The 10910-nt window shown below is 44.3% G+C and overlaps 1 long non-coding RNA gene across 3 annotated transcripts; it reads left to right on the top strand.

Moving 5' to 3' along the window:
* The first annotated feature begins 277 nt into the window (after positions 1-277).
* On the top strand, positions 278-9580 carry LOC119386462 (uncharacterized). Of its 3 annotated transcripts, none has more exons than XR_005182276.2 (3): positions 278-662; positions 4407-4545; positions 9433-9580. It is a non-coding gene; the product is annotated as an uncharacterized LOC119386462 (long non-coding RNA). The 3 variants fall into 3 exon arrangements; XR_007415317.1 differs by lacking the exon at positions 278-662 and adding an exon at positions 884-965; XR_007415316.1 differs by lacking the exon at positions 278-662 and having other exon boundaries at positions 3656-4545.
* Positions 9581-10910: the final 1330 nt, after the last annotated feature.

Genomic DNA, 10910 nt, shown 5'->3' with positions numbered 1-10910 from the left:
AAAAGTAGAGATAAAGAACAAAAATAAATAATGGGGGAAAAATAAGGTCATTCTGCCTTAAGAGGCAGAGAGATGGACCGTGAACTTATATTTTTGGTATAATAACATAGATTTAATCAATGTAGATAAGGTATTAGGCCAACATGAAACAAGGAAGCTTTTTTTTTTTTCTTCTTTTTCTTCGAGCCTGGTGGCAGACATGTCACCGCCCCGTTTTAAAGGGGACGCTCATAGCATCCATCCATCCATCCATCATCATTAAACGCGAGCGTCTATATCCCGTACAAAATCCTTTTGTGTTCGAAAGCTAGGTACCTAGGGAGAGAATCTCTAGGGATTTTCGATGGTGGCGCCGTCACATCTTGGCGGAGCTTTCTGGAACGCCGCTTCGCCGACCGGTGTCGGCTGTTCCATGCTGTTCCACGTGTGCATGTATGTACGCGCGTTCGTCTCTTGTCTCTGTACCTAGTAACGTTGGTACCGACGACGATGACCGCGAGTCGTGCAGCTTTCGTTTCGACAGCGTAGTCCGTGCACCGGTGTCCCGTAGCGACTTCGTCGTGACTGCCTCGGAGAACGTCTAGTACTGCCTTTGCTTGATTGACGGACGTCGAGGGCGAAACAGAGCGAAGGTGCTGCAATGTGCTGCCTTGCCACGACAAGTAAGTAGCCATCTCTGTTATTTCGAGTTTTGCTTCGCTAGTCTCTGTCGCGCGTAATAGCCACAAATGCCAGCGTGCCTGTTACATAACAAATTGTGATAATATAGCCATGCTGCCGTTCTTACGCTGTGGATTCGGAGCGTGATAAACATTTCGAACTGCAGCACAAGAGGCTCATCCACGATCGCCGCGCGAGGAGAAAAAAATTTGCTGCGGAAGAACTGATCGTGCGTTTTCATGCACTACAGTCGCTACAGTTCGAAATGGTTAACTTGCACCAAGTCGTCCAGTGTTCGGCTTTGCGTAAGTGATAACCACTATTGATATTATCTCATGAACTAGTAGTAAGGGCACTCCCTTATCGTTAATCCTAGGCAAGTTCTTAGATTCGTTGTACTGCGGTAATGAATAATCCTGTTGACCGACTGGGGCGTTTGAAAACCTGGTACTTGTAAACAACAGCTAAAGAACGACTTATCATTTTATTCTAACAGTGCGCAGGGCGATGTTTCGTTAACTTCGCCATTACTTGTACTAGTTTTATGTACCGAAACATGTCTTACAGTATGAATCATGCTTGCGTGGAGTGCCCAAGCTGTTCATTCAGCCGCCTTCTTTTGCAAATGTACGCAGAGAGTGACGCCGTACCGCATACGGTCATACGGCAAGATGCAAAAATTCGAATGTAACAGAGAGTTGGAAAAACGCCAATGTTTTACTAATACAAAAAATGGAGACATGAAAGAATTTAAACTAGACATGTCAGCCTCATCATTGTACAAAGTATTCACGAAGATAATTTCGAATAGGATAAGAGCCAAGTAAACTTGACTTTGAAGGGACCCTGAAACTGTCTGTGAAATTTTGTAAGAATTTAGGCTACATCATGATCTCATTTGCACCATGAATTAAGCCACGCACTGCATATCAAGGCAGCTGCAAGCAATTATAGTGACACCCTCCTCGACCCTGCTTTGCCTCCTCAACTTGTCAAACAGCCAACCGTCACGCGCACTCGACAGGTCAAGCTCCATTGAGCACGCGCCGTCAGGCAACAGAGACCAAGTGTGTGGAGTGGTTGAGATCTGCTCTGCAACGTGCCGCCACACTATCAGCTGTTATTATATTCTCTTGTATAGTGACCATCTCCAAAAGCATGCGGACAAACAAAAGGTATATGAGAACGATCACCGATCAGCCTAAACTCGGGCAAAGTGTTTGTGTCTCCAGGGGTGAAGTTACAGCCGCAGACACGTGGATCCTGCGGGCGTTGGGTGGATAACAAACAAAATACGTTGATAGGCTAGTTGGCTCATAATCTTCAAAATTGCATAACGGGAAATCGAACAGGACTTAGAAAGAACACAGATGCACAGGACCTGTTCAATTTTGCGCTATCCAATTTTGAAGATTAAGTGGATAGCGAGAGCAAGATTGCCGACTGCAGCGATGAGCTGAAGCAACTCCGCTTGCCAGATGGCTTACAAGCCTTGCACGATGTGTCAGCTTTACAAGTCACCACTTGCTAGATTTGTGCCACACAGCTCAGCTAGGGCATCAATGGTGGCAGAGAAAAAAAAAAAAAAATTTGCGATACACACTGTCACGCAGCTCGTGTCAACACGGAGCATGTTGTAACATAGGCAGGCGACGCTCGCTGCCAACTGAAAGTTCCGTGACTATTACTGTTATTATACTATACTGTTGCAAGTTACAGCTGTTGTAATGCTTATGTTACAGTTGTTCCAGGACCAGCAGCAGTGACACATATGTTGTACTATTATAGACTGCTGCGTCTAATCTCCATAAGCATTATTTTCATTCCGTATGTTTAGGTGGCAAACTTCGTTTAGCAACTTCACCGTTGTGTACCTAGCAGAGATATTGCAAGATAATCAGCTGACAGTCACACAACGAATATGAAGCTGTGCACTGTCATAATCACCTTACACACATACCACAGTGACTTGGAAACTTTTCCGAATCCTTTTTTTTAGATACAAACAGTTTATTACCAGCATGAGAAGAAGTACAGTGCTGAAATAGTGACTCCATTCCGTTCAGATGGTTGAGTTTCTTGAGCAGGTGACTTGACGAGGGAGCTTCTGCCGAATTTTGTTTACTAAAGTACAGCTGCCGGCAGGGCACCCATTTCACAGTCCCCCTCGGGAACAAAAAAAACCTCACCACTATTTGTTTGTTTATATCTTGCAATGTTTAAAATACCACTGGCGTAAGCATCCAGAAGCACCTAGAAAGCAGCCCAAGAATAAAGCAAGAGAGGTGAATGACGATAGCCCTTATTGTGCACCCTGCAAACTTGTCCGTCATTGACGTCGACTATACTCGTAGAATAGGTGAATTATCAGTGAGCCTGAGTAGCCACTAAATGCATCATACTGATAATGAGGTCACACGTTGTCGCCAATTCGGGCACTTGCGCTTCCTTTAAAACCATATTAAAATGTGTTTAAGACTACGTTCACCAGCAATACATGGTTTGAGTTACCTATGTATGCGGGAGAATGGAACACAGAAGATTTTGGCTTTGAAGTTGCGTTGTCAGGGGGCCTTCAAAGGGACCGACAACTGGGCAGAGCGTGCTATTAGATCCTGGTAGACATGAAAAGACCGTGAAATATAGTGACAGATTCCAGCATCCTTTTCGCGTTGCGAGTAGGATTTATATTTTTAAATAGTGCTTAAAAGTAACAAAAACCGCTATGTCGCGCAGCCTAGCGGAAGAGCCTTGAAGCTGGATTATGAAGTTGGTCACTTTTCTGCACGTATACGTAGTCTGATGCTGTCATGCACGCCATAATTGGTCCTCAGAGTTAGAGTATGCATATTATTATCTATCCCCGCTCAGTTCTGTGCTGCCTGCGAGGTAAAAGGTGTTGCATGGTGAGAAGCGGCGCTGCCTTCGCAGCCGCCAGTGGCCCATGTCCAGCCGTGGCGCATGCGCGCGGAGTGCACACATGCACAGTAAAGCGTCACGTTCGAACACAAACCGCTCTCGCATTCACTGTTTGCAGCATGTGTTGTCAAGTGTGTTTAAGAGTTCATATTCGCCGCAGATAGAAAAATTCTGATTAAAAATGTTTCACGGCGTTTTCCACGTTACCATTCCATGGCTAGACAATCTGACCAGTTAGCTTTCCGTTGCTCTAAAGAAGATAGGTGCCCTAAAAATTGGTTGTCAGTCCCTTTAAGTGGCACAATCAATCAGTGCACAGGCCTTGTTGAGAAAACAAATGTATTTGCTCGTTTCAGCATTCTGCACATCACAAAAGTGGCTGGCTGTAAACATCTGCAGCCCCACCGCTGTGGGGCATCCGTTGTTCTCCAGTGAAACCCTATTAGACTACTACGTATGGTCGCTGTCGCTGAACAGCCATGTGCATAAAAATTAATGTTAAAGATTTGCTAAAAACTGCACATAACGAGCTGCTGCCCAACATCAACGTGCACTATGTGCCCAAGCATGCTGCTGTTGTCAAATTTAACACAAAACAAGGTTTTAATTCATGACCTTGAGAAATAGTTGGAATGCCTGTTCTGATTATGGACTGAAATGTTGCTAATCTTGGAAGTTAATTGTTCTTGGACACCTTGCACACTTGGTTCAGTGAATATGCTTGGTCAATATGAAAGTTTTGGAGTCTGAACATGCAGTCTGAATAATGTCTTTAATTAGAGACACCAGAGCAAATTTTCACATTGTACTTTTTATTGGCATTTCAGGAGCAACACACTAGGATGACTAAAGGACGTAACACTTCTGGACGGGAATTACATGTTCAAGAATTGTTTTGAAATGTACAAGGAAGATATTGGCATTCTCCTTGCGCCATCAGCTGTTCAACATCTGCGAGCTGCAAAGGTGAACACACTTTCATGTAAACAGGGCCACGTGCATGCACTGGTACAAGGTTGTTCAGTTGTGCTAGATAGAACAAAACACAATCCTAGTCTTCATGCACCAACCACAGAAATGAGGGCTGAACATCAGCTCCACAAGTGAAACCAGGTTTCTAGCAGCCTCATATCAACAGTCACTCTGTTTAACTCAATCATAATTGCTCATTCCTCTGCTGTATTTGTGCGTGCATTTACCTGCTAGGCAATCATCGTCTAAACAAACCGTAATACTTTGGTGACTTGGCACTATCAAAAAAGAATTAGGAGAGGAACAAGTGAGGGCAGCACTCTCCTAGCTTGTCCCCCTGCTATTTCCTTTTTTTTCAACAGTGAAGTTCTTTAAAAGGGGCCCTGAAACACTTTTTCAGCATGGTTGGAAAACACTGCCGATCGGTAGTCGAGGCTCCTGAGAGCATGCAAGCCAAACATTATAGCGCAGCACAAGGCCCGGAATTTACCATTAATTCTGAAAGTCAGCTAGAAATCGTTCCCTCTTCTTTCTACAAATTATGCCATATACCCAAATTCACGGGCTGTCAGCTGACTTGAGCATCGTCAGCTGCATAGTTAACGGGGCTGCCACGTGCCTGCGCATGCACTCACGATGCGTTCGAAAGGAAAAAGAAAAAGTGCACCAAGTCATGACGTGTAGATGATGTAACTTCTTTCCCCTGTGCCATCCTTCCCCTGCTTAGCTTCCAGTGCGCTCGCTGGGATGAGAGAGAAAGCAATTACAGCGTGCGATAAATCTCTAATTCCGCTCGTACGCACGGATCTTAAAAAATTTTGGGGCGGTTGATTCGTGAGGCAATAAACTCCTTTAAAGAAGCCATTCGATGGTTACTTGCGAAAGAAGTTCCACCGTGAGGTGTTAGCAAAAACTCTACAGGTATGTGCCACAAAAAGTGGATATGTGCCAAGCAGCTCCTAGCATAGCATAGCTTTGCATAGTATAGTATAATATGAGGTGGGAAAGGAAGTGAGGGTAAGGAGTGATGTTAGGAGGAGCGGAGAGTGTAAAGCTTAGCATAACAGTCTTGTATAGTATTGGAGGCGAGGAGTTATGGAGTCATCCTCTTATCGGATGCACTGCACTTGCGTTCTAGGTAGGATAATGCCGGTGCACTCCTCATAGGTTTCGCTATCGGCGCTCTATGAAAAACATCACGTGGAAGCCCTAACGGACATTTCTGTGGATACTTTCAAACGAAAGAAGTTTTTACAATCAAAATAATAATTTTGGATGAGAAGAAAGCACAGAGTTGCTTACAGGCGCTATCTGTTTACATAAATTGTACAGTGAGTGCACCTTACGAGCGGTCGCCGGCATGGGGCATCCCCAAACAATCTTCTTGCATGAAATGTGGGCAATCCGTAATGGTGAATTTAGGTGCGAGGAAACCAGCGAAACTCAAAAACAAGGACGATAGAAGAAGGCACATTCAAGCACACACTGTTTCCAGCGATGGTGTGCGCTTGAATGCGCCTTCTTCTATCGTCCTTGTTTTTTAGTTTCGCTGGTTTCCTCGCACCTAAACATGAATTAACCGGCCCAGATTTTCACGCTTCTGAATGGTGAATTCCATTGGTGGATTAGGAGTGGCCGACAAACTCTGTGCCGGAGCACTCCACTCCGGCGGAGAGCAACCGAAGGAAATCTGTCAATGGAACACGAGGGCCCCGCCAGAGCAAATGGTAGGGGGCGCTAGCGCACATTTGCTTCGCAAGCGCCCAGCATTTCTTGCGTTTTGCGCCGTTTTCACCTTCACGGGCGCGAGCGGAGAGAATGGGTGCGGTCGGACAGCGCATTGCATCGTGCATGTGGTACGCCACGCTCTGTGCGCACGTGCTGGGAGCTTGTGACTTCCGGTCGAATCCGCCGCTTTTCGCGGAGTAGGGGGAACTGCTCCAGATCTGCCAATGAAACATACAGGGAGCACTCTCAATCCGCCAATGGAACAGACTTGCTCTGAATGGAGCAGGAAAACTGCTACCGGAAGTGCTCCGAATCTGCCAATGGAATTCACCAAAAGAAATATACTCTTACAGTGGTCCGTCTGTATAAATAAATGGATCATACGAGAATGAAGCCTCAATTAAGCAATGACGCGGCCGTAGCATAAATAAGTATCTATAATTGTCAGTGTTGTAGGCATTACTGAGAAAAAGTAACTAAATACGTTACCCGTTACGCTAACAAAAAAGGAACGCGTTACCGCCCTACGTTACCTCTTAAAAATGTTAACGTGTTACCATTACATTTACCGAAAAAAAGTAACGGACGTTACTTTTGCCGTTACTTCATGGTCAGAAATATTAATCACTGCATTATTGCTGCAGGAATCCCAAGTAACAATTTTATAAAGCTGATGTTTATATATTTACATAAAACTTCTAGCCCAAATGACAATTTTACGTGAAGTACAGATTTAATGAGAATAAGCTGGACAAATGTATCGTACCTTGGCAAGGGTATAGTTACCTAAAGTCGCCTGGACACTTAGATATGATGGCTTCTAACTTGCGTGAAACATGGTAAAGCCATTTTAAATATGAAGCATTTCTTAGCGAACCAAAGGCACTTTGAACGTTTCTATGTATACTTATCTACCTATCTATCTATCTAGCCGCCTACATCTGGTGTTCTGACTTAGTGTAGGCCAAAACTGGCATCGGAGGGTAAGAGAATTTGATGAACATGATAGTTTAGTCATGACATGAATAATGTGAAAATCCTTTCGCGTACGTCGTCAAACTCTTTCCTCCACATGCGTGTGGTACTCGCCCGTATACCACAGGCTGCAGTATGCGGGTATGTGCCACGGGTGACTGACAGTATAAATCAACCCAGAAACGGCGAGAACAGACATTGGTAATTTAAATGCGAGTGCGTTAATTAAAACCGATTTCAGCAGCATTGACCTGACGAATTCAAACATTAAAAATCAGGACCCCAGCAGAAAATCGAACCCAGGCATTCAGCGTGGCAGTCAGGTATTCTACCGCAGAGCTACGCCAGGTCTTGAAACTGATTTCGGAAAAAAAACCCAACGCAGGTGTAATGTCGGTGCAACGTCAGTTGTGGTTGCAGTGCTGGCTATCTAATTTTATAACAAGGCAATAAGCAATACTTATATACTCCTATGATTCAGGCGTCATGTCGGGATTTTAATGGTGGTTCCAGTGTTAGCTCTGCTTTTCAAGCAGTCTAATAAGCTCTACATTTGTATTCCTTGGCTCAAAGCCAAAACATGCAGCACGGACAGCTACTCACTGACTGCTTTGCATGGAACCGATTCCCACAAGGCGTGGGATCTGCCGAACTTTTTTCGCAGTGTGACTGCACAAAAGAAGATTTTATCATCAACGCTCTTCGTAAAGAAGACATCACAACCTGTATAATTGCCGCCAAAATTGCAAGCGTTTATGTGAAAGTGTTCAAGATCAGCCTCATTCGTGGAAAAATTTAATAACTACAGAAACGTGTACCCACAGTTGCCGATCGAAAGAAGCACATTCCTTTTTGAAAACAAAGTTACCGCACAGATTACTGTAAGGAGAAGTTTCCACAACTTCTTGTGGAATTTAAGCAACAGCTGCATTTCAAAGCTGTCATCGTAAAGATTGCCTCTCTTAGTGAATACGTCCACACCTATATGTTAAATAGGTGCTCAACAGATGAATTGGCCGGCAGCAGTTACAGTTCCGAAATAGTAACGAGTACGTTACGAAGTTACTAAGCTCACGTTTTCATATTGCTGTGCTTTCAAGTGTTGTCAAGTGCTCAGGTGAAGCGGGAGAACTCCTCATTTAGTCAAAATTACAGCGCAGGTGCTATTCAGAAATACTGTTTTCAGCACATGTTGGTGCTCCCTAAGCAGACAACGCTGCTGCTGATCATGTCTATCTGGCACGCTGACAGTGGCACCAGCTTTACCAGTGGTGGGCCTCATGCCCAATAGTATGGAAAAGGGAAGGGAAACAGAAGTGAGTGTGAGGAGGAGGGGAGATGGTGAAGCATAGCATATTCTTTAATAGTACACTATTGCAAGGAGTGGAGAGGGTGAGGAGGAGGGGAACGCCACCAGCTTCGTTTCCTCAGTCTTCGTGCCAATAGTACGTAGCTGCCCCCAGTTTTTTTTTCCTCTTCACTAACTGCCGCATTCAAGGACCAACTTTATACTTAACTTTTGACTTGAGTGTGTAACCGGCCCTTAAAGGGGTACTGACGCCTTTTTTTGAAGGCGAGTTTACTACGCCATACAAATCTCCTGTATGCAGAGACGCCTCTGAGCAAGTGTGAAGCTCGGGAAAGGCTGATCAGATATTTTGTTTTTATATTAAAGTAACTTTTTCCATGGCACACCTACCGACACCGACACTAGCTTGATGTCAGGCTATAGTGATGACGTCAGGTACCAAAAATTCGAAGATGGCCACTTGTGCGTCAGCAAAACGTTCAAAATGGCCGCTTGTGCGTCATCAACGGAGCCCCGGTGCTGAGCAGCCGTGGAAACGTCACTATATATTGTGCAAGCACGTGACGAGAAGCTCATACCATGTTGTGACATCAGGGTACAGTAGGAACTGAAACTAGCTTTTAAAAACATATTGTAATTACTTTGGGTGCACTTGCGCTTAGCACTTCCGTTTGTAGGCTCTTGAGGGCTTGGCCTCGCATTTGACGCAAAAAAACAACTGAAATTTTTCGTGTCAGTACCCCTTTAACACCTTTTAAGAACGAGCCTTGCACTTAAGTGCAGCTTTTGTTGGCACTCACTTCAGCACAGTAATTGTAAGGCGGCACTGTCCTTTTAGATAATTATCACTCTAACTTTTTTTTTTACAGGCTCTCCTGTATGACAAGGAAGCAGTAGACGCGGCATTCGCAATGCTCATTTTATGTGCTTCCAAGGGATGCGGCCAAAGGACGACCTGCAGATGTGCGAGTCACGTTTATGGGAGCTGCAAAAAAGAATTAAAGTGTATCCCCAGTGTTTGTTATATACTCTTATTATACTCTAACAGTATATTTCTGAACAAACCATCTGAAACATGGCGGATCGGTGGCACTGCAGAAAGCCAATGAATGCTTGTCAAAGCATGGAAATACACAAAGCAGCATACAAACTTGCCACTCGTGTAGCCGTTGCATCTTTCCCTTGCCCCAAGGAAGCACGCAGCGCAGTGAAGTGGACTTACGAGCTGCCGTCCAAGGACACTGCACATGCTCAACGTAAATTTTTCTCGCTTAAAACAAAAATCACTATAATTAAACTTTCAGAATCGAATTTCCTTTGTACACCCTTCCAAACAAGTGGAATTTTAATTTGACTGCATCACCAAACTGCATGTGCCTGAACACAAGTCATGCATTTCTTTAACTCACTCTCAATTCCAAATAGCGTTACAGAGGAGAGTTGTTAATACATGTACATTATACAACGTTATGCAAAGCAGCTTGAAAAGATTAATGGTCTGGGTTATTGGCGACAGAGGCGAGGAGGTGGTTCTATTCAGATGCTGTCTTTGGCAGAATTGAATCGAAAAAAAAAAAAAAAAAAAGGTTCGTCTGGCAATTTGGCACTTGGATTTTGATGTGGTCTCTTCGTATTTCTGTGTATATGGGTGGTGCGACACCCCATTTACACATTTTTCTATGTTTGCACCCCTCATTCTTCAAAACTTCTCGATCATCAACCTCCATACTTTTTTGACACACTTACTGGCAACTATCCTGGCATGTGGTGTTATTGTATTATGTTGATATACATTGTAGAATTTTTTAAAAATTCTCAGAATGGATGCAGAATGGCCTTTTTGCTTCACCACAAAGCATATCGCGAGACAGAATAGCGGACGCAATGGGAGGAAATAAGAAATCACCATTCCTTTTCTAGCAACCACTATGGCAACGTGCAAATCCCTCCCAAGGACACAGAAAAAAATTTTCTTGCAGTGACAGTTTCATAAAAGAGGTCGAATATTGCACTAAAAAGCTTGCCCACGATTTTTAGAACAGAATCTTGAGATGTACGAGTGCAATGTCGCGGACGTTTGGCATAGAAGGACCCCATCAAAGAGACGCGCCACGGTGGTGTGGTTATGGTGCTCGACTGCTGATCCGAAGGGCGCGGAAACGAATCCCGGCCACGGCGGCCGCATTTAACTTATAAAGGATGAGCGATAGACGTTAATGATACCCTGAGACGATTGACGATTCTGTACAAATGCTGTGTGGCCAGGTTCATGTGACTACAGGTTGTCTAAATCGTCTTGCTATACTTTAAATATTGCAATCTATGCACACTGCTCTGAAGCTCATAT

This window comes from Rhipicephalus sanguineus, chromosome 3 (assembly GCF_013339695.2).
Source record: "Rhipicephalus sanguineus isolate Rsan-2018 chromosome 3, BIME_Rsan_1.4, whole genome shotgun sequence".
In the NCBI taxonomy this organism is placed as follows: domain Eukaryota; kingdom Metazoa; phylum Arthropoda; class Arachnida; order Ixodida; family Ixodidae; genus Rhipicephalus; species Rhipicephalus sanguineus.
Note: the sequence above shows the minus strand (reverse complement) of the source record. Positions and strands in the feature narration are given on the sequence as shown.